The following is an 8,692-nucleotide window of genomic DNA, read 5'->3' as shown; positions in this document are numbered from 1 at the left end:
AGCCCCAAAGGCCACGTCCCAACCCAAATCCACCTGGGGTGGTAGCTTGAGCGTTTTCTCCCAACCTACGCCCAACCCAAACCCCGTACCCCATAGCCTAAGACATGTGAACCGAACACAACTCACGTATTCATAGCTTGTCACGAATACAAACCGTTTAACATGAAATTCCTATACTACTATTTTGCATATTTCCAAAATTACTTATTTACCCCATAAACGTGATGTATATAAAACATTTATATAATCTTAAAGAGCATGGTCGGTGCAACAGTGCACCGACATAATTACAAAAATGCCCTGCGTCACGCACAACAGTTCTTTCTCTGTCTAGGGTTACACAACCACCACCATGGAGGGCTGCTAGGATCGAAACGTGTTTCTCTTCTTCTGCACTAAACCTAAATGTACCCTAATAGGCTTTTCTTCACATACGCTCCTTTATCTTGCATCAGCCTCTACAAATCAGAAACCGCAAAAAATTCAGTCTTAGGTTTGTGAAAATCAGCATCGGATCATGGAGATGGAGCGTATTACCGACTTTCCGATGAGTACTGTTCACATTGGACCGAGAGAACTACAACGATTTGCCTGGATGTTGTTCAAAAGGCGGCTAAGGTATTAGATCTGCTTCGTTTCATGCATATTTCTCAAATTTTGTTGTCTTTCTATTTTCATTCTCTTTGTTTTGGTGGAACCATTCGAAAATCTGAAGGGGTACGGTCAAAACAAGGTTTTTCATTAATTTGATTAAATTAGATTGCAGTTCTTTAGGGTTGTAATTAGCTGGTTAGATATGTCTTTTTTTCTCTGTATTTCTAAGCAGATTTTGGAATTTTATGATGATAGCTTTAATTGTAGTTCCCTTTGATGATCTACTAATCGTTTTCACCATCAAAGTCAGGCTGCAATAGCTTACATGTTACGTTAATTCGAATCTATATGTTTAATTGCGACCTTATAATGCGTTTTGCAAGGTACTACAGAATTAACATTTGGGCACAACACTTCCATTCCATATATTTGCTTTGTTCAGTAAGCAACTATCATATATATCTACATTTTATTAAATAACTCCAATAATAAATAAGAATCTTCTCCAATAATACTTTGTTAATCTATAATGCCTTATAAACGATGTCGTGACGAGACGACCCATGAAAAAAGACCTGACTTTTGGTCATTTTGAACATGGGTCAAACTTACAAGCCCAAATTAGAGTAGTTAAACACTCTTTATAGCTAAATACAAAACACACACAGACAATGGAGGATTCAATATTCAAGTGGAAAAGAAACAAAATCAAATTCAACTTAAAATAGTCAAAACCAGTGCAGATTGCTTCTGTTCTAATCTAAAAAACACCAAAAAACACACTAAACTTAATTAAAAAAGACCCTTCTCAATATTTTAGAGAATAAGAACTTGAGCAAAAGAGCCACTGTTCATATGAAGTCATTGAGGCACGTATGGAACAGTAAGGTTAAATGATCCTCGCTTTGGATTAAATCCATATCTTTTATGACCAGCCAGTTAGGTTACATGATACGAATTAGGTTTCTTTCTTTGCCGTTCATATGTTCAAGGTTTCAAACAAAATCGACAAGCCTAGCTGTTAACATGTTGATTATTTCTGATGTAACAGGTTAGAATGTGATGGATCAGAAGAGCAACAACAAGGAAACTGAGAACGTGATGGCTGGTGGAGGCGATGGCGTTTGTGAAGTGGACCTCAAATTGTATAAGAGATTTCAACAACTATCTGTTGCTTTGGCCATGACATTTAGTTCATGGCTTCATGCACCATGGGTATGTGTGTCATTCCTTCAGTAATTTATTTTTGAATTTGCAATATAGAAAGTTTCTCAATCCAATGTATTTCTGCATATGATGCTTATTTTGGGATTCACTAAATGCATTATACTAATTCAAAGTAATATGGATTGAGATTACTATACAACCCCAGAAGAAACTATGGATTTTGGGATCATAGATGAAGTTTTGCATGTGAGAGTTGAGACCAATAACTTTGGTGGCTAATGGTGAGAGTGATGGAAATGGGAACTCTCATAGTAGAATCAGTGGCGAAGCTTGAATTTTTTGGCCGGGGGGGCGAAAACGTATATACCCAAAAATTTCTATAGAACCGGGGGGCGAGTAGAATTTAATATAAGTTTGTCGATGTGGTGCATGTTGGGAGAAATTTTTTATTTTCAAACATTTCAGGGACAAAGGTAAATTCTATGCCTTCAACTTTTGACACTTTGGTCATTTTCAACTTACTCATGTTTCTTTTTACCATTCTCAGTAAGTTTTATTTCTCAGGTAATCTCTTGAGTTTCTTTGTAATTTTATTATATTTATCAATAGATTCAGTTCTATTAATTAATGAACCTTAATTTTTTTTTTCAGCAAGAATATGAATGAATATATTTGGGATTTATACCTACAAGTGGACTTGAACGAAACTGAGGTTATCTACATCTTGGCGGGGCAATCCGGATGGTCATGTCAAGGAAAAACTGATTCTCTCACATTGCAACCGGTCTGGATGGTAATGTCAAGATACAACTGGTTCTCTCACATTGCAACTGGTTGCTTTGTAGGCACAACTTTTGCTGGAAGTACAATTACACCAAAGTTGTTTAGGTTGCAACTTAGTTTTTTTGTTTTGTTATCTAAAAGTTGAAGAGCATCTGAACACTTTTGTTGTTTTATACTTTTGTATATATATCTCAACTCCCAATATCAGATTATCGCTATAACAAAAACAAATTGTAACAAGAAGGGTTACTAGGAAGATTCAGTTTTGTAAGATTTATAAATTTGGTTTTGTTGCCATAACGGAAAAGACAAAACCTATCCGTCATGGAGCGCAGACATTATACATATATACTAATAGAAATAACCATGATCTTAATTTTTCTTTTTTTTTACCCTCAAGTTTATAGACTTTAGTACACGTAAATGTCATCATCGTCACGCGTGTAACGAAGTCATAAACATGACGTTGCCGCCGCAACGCGCGGCATGGGTAAAAATCTAGTTTCCATTAAAATTATAGAACTTGACGCTCATTTGCCTTTGAATTTTTAAATATCAATATAAATTACACATTCTGATTGATTGTTCATATGGATAACTTTTACAAAATATAAATTACACATTTACCTTTTACAATTTTATAATAAAACCGACTATATTAACCTGATTCCGAACCTTTTAGTTAAACATCTTTATGGGTATGACCATGGTTGTAAAACAAGGTTTCTAAGGCCGAGTACTTCTCGAGTAATCGCTATAAGGTAGGCTGCCGAGACGACTTTCTCTAACTCCGCCTAATTACTCGAAACCGATCAAACGCAATCAAACTCGGCCAAAATCAGATCTAGTAGGTCAATTCGGGCCGAGTTTGACTTAAAAAATAGTAAAACATAAATTATATGACTATCATATTAAACAATGAATATCATTTTCACGCATTTTGTTATAAATATTAGTAAATTTAAGTTATTAGACATATATTTAATTTCTGAAAACTAATTTCTTTATAATTTAACATGTCCGAGTACTCCCTGAATACTCTCCGCCTATGCCGAGTACTCTCAACTCCCCGGTCGACCGACTAGAAAGTGCCTAGCGACTTTTGCAACCATTGGTATGAGTAGAATGTTTAGCTAAAACCATATTAATGAGTTTTATATTAGAGTCATGTCCTATTTTTGTATTGTCTTAAAACTTAACACTTTTAATATATTATATTAAAATTAACCTGCCTTATGCGAATTGTAGATGTGCTTAATTTTCTTGTAATTTATTTAATGATGTGAAACTTATTTTAGTCAATGAGCAAAACAATTTGCGGTTAGAACAAGGTTTTGACTATTTGATAAGTTAATTTAATTGTGCACTCACTAGTAAAAACTAGGAAGCTACACTTTCATATTAGGCCACACATTAAAGTGTAATGGAATTTGATTTATATAAGCCATAACTATAAAAGGCGTGTACAAGAGTACCAAATTCAGGAGTATATCATCCATATCTTTCTATACTAATAAACAAAAATTCTTTTTGGACACGTGTCATTCTCTGATAATTTCTCACCCTTATTTTTTATTTATTTCTTTTATTAAATAATAATAATAATAATAATAATAATAATAATAATAATAATAATAATAATAAACATCAATTTAACTAAATCTATTTATCTTTTTATTTTCATAATCTGAAATAGATTTCTTTTTTAACTCTAAAGTTTCAATCTTTGACAATTTAAGTCTAAAGTTTCAATCTTTGGTATTTTAACCCCTTTGATTAATTTGATTTTTCACTTCTAATTCAAAATTTTCATCTTTTGCAATTTAACCCCTTTATTTTTTTTTTTACTTTCAACCCAAAGCTTTTCATCTTACGTAATTTAATCTCAACACTTTTTTTTACTTTCAACTTTAGTCTCTTTTATACTTTTCATCTTTCATAAGTTCTCCGTTTAACGTGTCGTTCTAAGTTCCGAGTTAACACACCGCAACGTGCGTGTGGGTTCAACGTTTTTTCATCTATTTTTTTCCTGCTTGACATGTCCACCGCAACGCGTCTATTTTTCCCGTTTGATAGGTTTGTCGTAACGTGCGAGTCAGAGATCGACTTAGTTATTTTTTTCTCAGTTTTACACATAGGTTCGTGGTCATGTGAAAAACATTTGCTTTTCATCTAAAATGATATATAACTAATGAATCACCGCCGCATTGCGGCGAGTGATAATTCTAGTTTTATCATTATTATAATATGTTAAATGAGATTAGAAAAACGAAATATAAATAAAAATTCTAGATTTGTTGGAATAATATAGTTGGTAACAATTAACTAGGTATGGGTAAAGTGTGATTAGACCACACGGTGTGGGGCACAGAGAGGGGGAGGTGAAGTTCTTCCACGCCGTCAACACCGCTTTGTCACTGACGTGGATGGGTGTTTGCTCTATGGGGCTTCGAGAGTCTCATGGGGGCTGGAAGTACTTACAAACAATTTTGGTCTATAGTTTGAGCTGAAGGCGTTAATCTAATAATTTTTTATGAAAATACTTAACAACAATCAACTATAACATAACATAACAATTAATGAAAAATACGAAGGACCACATAGTTTAAAACAATTATGGTTTAGCCGTCCATTTCTGTGTCCACTTTTAATAGCGGTTGTTCTTTAATTTCAATTCTAGACTTTTATGGGTAAATATAAGGTGGATATATATGGAAGATTCTCACTTGCAAAAATTCTTTGATCTTTGATCTTTAATCTTTAACTCGTTTTGGAAAATTCCACAATAAAATTTTGATGTTGAGTTATGGAGTTCAATGACCGTTTGAAAAAAGTCTTTGACAGTTGACACAATGGCAAGGGTTTGAGGGAGCATCAACTTGAGTTATATAGATTGAGCGAAACACGTTATATTCTTTAGTGTTTTACTTAGTGATTTCTCATGAATTCATCTTGTAATTACTTGTGGGGGGTGGGGGGGGGGTCACATGCTTTATGTACTCTGGAAAATTTCCAGTCGTAGATTTTTAAGCTTTTGTTTTGTATGCCAGGGTGTAAAAGAGATGAACTATTCATGATTCATTCGAGATCGATTCACTAAAAATTTAAATTGAGCTTAGTTTAGATGAGCTATAGCATGAGCTTGAATTTGAACTTATTTAATAAAAGAGCTTGAGCTTCATATATGAAGCTAGGCTAATCGTGTGAGTCTAAAACGGTATAAGGTCAAATATAATAATAATAATAATAATAATAATAATAATAATAATAATAATAATAATAATAATAATAATAATATATTATTATTATTATTATTATTATTATTATTATTAAATGATATCTTATAACACTAATTGTTCAGCTAAATATCTCACATTTGAATTAACCATCTTACTCATTACTTACTCGTTCAACAATATACGAAATATAAACTCTATGTATAATCTTACAGGTTCACAAATTATAGTGGGGAACCGGGGAACTATGCATTTAACATGTTAAATATTCAACTTAATATGTTAAAAATCAAAATTTAATTTTTTTTCATAGCTTTTGTATAAAAATATGTAGAAGCCTTTTTAATATATTTAATTTTAAAACAGTAAAAAAAGTTTAAAAAATCTTTTTTTAAATGATTTTTTTGGAATAGTTTCTACATCTATTATATATAATAAATGAAAGTTATTTGGGCCACGTGTCACTTAATTAGGGCATCCTCAGTTCTCTTTTCCCGCCCAACAGTACCACTGCCCTTCTCTATTTATATCATCTCTCATTTACTCATTTAGGGCTAATGCTTTCTTTCTCTCTCTGCTCTGCTCTATTCCGATCGATGTTTATCCTCTCTGATGTTTATCTTTCTTCTTCTTCTTCTTCTTCTTCTTCTTCTTCTCATATTCATCTCCTCAACAATGTACGGCAGAGGTTACTTCTATTGGATACATCTGCGTTTGAAACCCTAAATCATGTACCGTCGAGTGGTTGGAGAAGAGAATAATCATGTAAGATCTATTTTTTATTCAGAAATTTTATTTCGTTTTATCTATTTTCTCATACTGAACATGATTACACCTTTTCTATCCTCATAAGAAGAAACAGATCTCCTAGGGTTTCTTATCGTACTCGATGAACGCTTTTGTACAAGCTCCTCTTAATCGGCGACTCTGGTATGTTTGCTTTGTTGTATCATGTGATTACGAGTAGATTTATGTTGATATGTTTTGTACTTTGTTTTTCTAAAGCTTTTTTGTTGGTTTATAGAGTTTGTTGATTAGAAGCAACCTCTGCCGGACGGTTGTTGAGGAGATGGAAATGTGAAAGGTGATACCAAGTGTGTTGATAGGTGATACCAGTACAAAAGTTTAGGACATCAGCAAGGTAACTTAAATTGGTGTGATTTATTTTTTGGTATTTCTAACGTTTTGATTTACTGTTTATTGGTGCATTGATTCATTTGTAATCCTTTGCAGATCTCCCGTCATCTCAATTTGAGCAATTAAACGTAGTTTTGTTAATCACTATCGGTGTTTTAATTACTAGCAGTGATTAAAAAGTTTTCCATCAGATGTTTGACTTAACAATAGTTTTCGTTATTTATTCTAAATTCATCAGTTTTTGTAGGTAAACTGAAGTTTCCTACAATAGGAACAGCCCGGCTAAGTTTCCTACAATGACAGTCGTTATAACAAGTTAATATGGCAAATCACTGTTCAATTACCTGCCTAACAAGTGTTGGATATAATGATGGTTCTACATAAAGTTTGATAAACATCATCCACTGTTCAATTATGAAGAACCACTGATCAAGACCAAAGTCCAGACAAGCACTGATCAACTAAATGTGAAACACTCTCCAACAACAGTGGTTCCCCATCAACATTAGTTGTTCTATCTTTGTTTATGTTAACAGTGTTTATTCTATCTTTGTTTATTTTAACAGTCCTTATATGTAACAAAATTTATCCTATCACTTCAGTGTTTTGATCTGTACTATTAATTGAACAGTTGTTTCATTTTTATACTAAAAAAATTCCTATACACTTGGATGAATATTAAGCACCTCATCTTGATTGTTTGGGTATAGTATTCTTGAAATTGGTTCAAGCATTTGATTGTTCAAAATATTCCACTGCTGAAATACAACTTCTGTTTCTTCAATCTCCCTGTTGACCACTGACTGACCAAACATCAGTGTTTCCAAAACTGGTTGGTATCCACTGATCGGAAAAATATCCAACATTATTTTCATGATAAAATTTAAAGTTAAGTTAAAAAAAAATCTTGATGACTATTTGTTTCAAATCAAATTAGTAATTAATGCTGATTTCTTGAGCTTTGGACATTTGATTAAGCAAATTTTGAATTTGAAATTGACGGTTATTATATCTTGATTAAAGTTAAAATAAATTTTAAAAAAGTCATTATAGCATTTGCTTTCAAATCAAGTCAGTAGTTACTGATAATATCATTAATTTTGAAATTCAAAATATGCAAAATGGTAATTTAAAATTTTCGTTCTCTTTTTTTTTTTCCTAATATGCATATCATTTCTAATATTTAATTACTTTAATAAAGCAGCGTATAAATATATACACTACTTACCTTTGAAATTTAAATCTGAAATTTATGACGTCCAACAAGAGTGTCAAACTACAACAGTGGTTCAGCATCAACTTTAGTTATTCTATTGTTTATTTGTTTATGTTAACAGTGTTTATATGTAACAGTGTTTTCCGCATCAATGTTTTAAAGACTGTTACATTGTTAGATGTCATCACCTCAGTGTTTTATATGTTAGCATTTTTATGGCATCAGTGTTTATATGTAACAGTGTTTAGGACTGTTGTTTATATGTAACACTATTTATCACATTTGATTGTTCATGTATTCCACTGCTGAAATACAACCTCGGTTTCTTCAATCTCCATGTTGACCACTGACTGACCGAACATCAGGGTTTCGAAAAATGCTTGGTATCCACTGATTCGAAAAAATAGCCACTGTTTACTTTTATATTGTTGACATTCACTGATATTGACCATGAGCGGTTTCCCTAAAAAATAGTCAGTGCTCACATTTTTATTATTGATGTTGTTATTTTGTGATACATTGAAATTATCAAATGAAAACTAGGATTACAATCAAATTA

At 32.4% G+C, this 8,692-nt stretch overlaps 2 long non-coding RNA genes across 4 annotated transcripts; both read left to right on the top strand.

Annotated features, from left to right (window-relative positions):
- Positions 1-258: 258 nt before the first annotated feature.
- Positions 259-2,755, top strand: LOC110867776. Its single transcript, XR_002551878.2, has 2 exons — positions 259-618; positions 1,646-2,755. It is a non-coding gene; the product is annotated as an uncharacterized LOC110867776 (long non-coding RNA).
- Positions 2,756-6,368: 3,613 nt separating this feature from the next.
- On the top strand, positions 6,369-7,581 carry LOC110936601. Of its 3 annotated transcripts, none has more exons than XR_002590147.2 (4): positions 6,369-6,545; positions 6,634-6,710; positions 6,805-6,921; positions 7,165-7,581. It is a non-coding gene; the product is annotated as an uncharacterized LOC110936601 (long non-coding RNA). The 3 variants fall into 3 exon arrangements; XR_002590152.2 differs by having other exon boundaries at positions 7,014-7,581; XR_002590146.2 differs by lacking the exon at positions 7,165-7,581 and having other exon boundaries at positions 6,805-7,126.
- The last annotated feature ends 1,111 nt before the right edge of the window (positions 7,582-8,692 follow it).

Source organism: Helianthus annuus, chromosome 1, assembly GCF_002127325.2.
Source record: "Helianthus annuus cultivar XRQ/B chromosome 1, HanXRQr2.0-SUNRISE, whole genome shotgun sequence".
NCBI classification, from domain to species: domain Eukaryota; kingdom Viridiplantae; phylum Streptophyta; class Magnoliopsida; order Asterales; family Asteraceae; genus Helianthus; species Helianthus annuus.
This window is presented reverse-complemented; position numbering and strand designations above follow the sequence as displayed.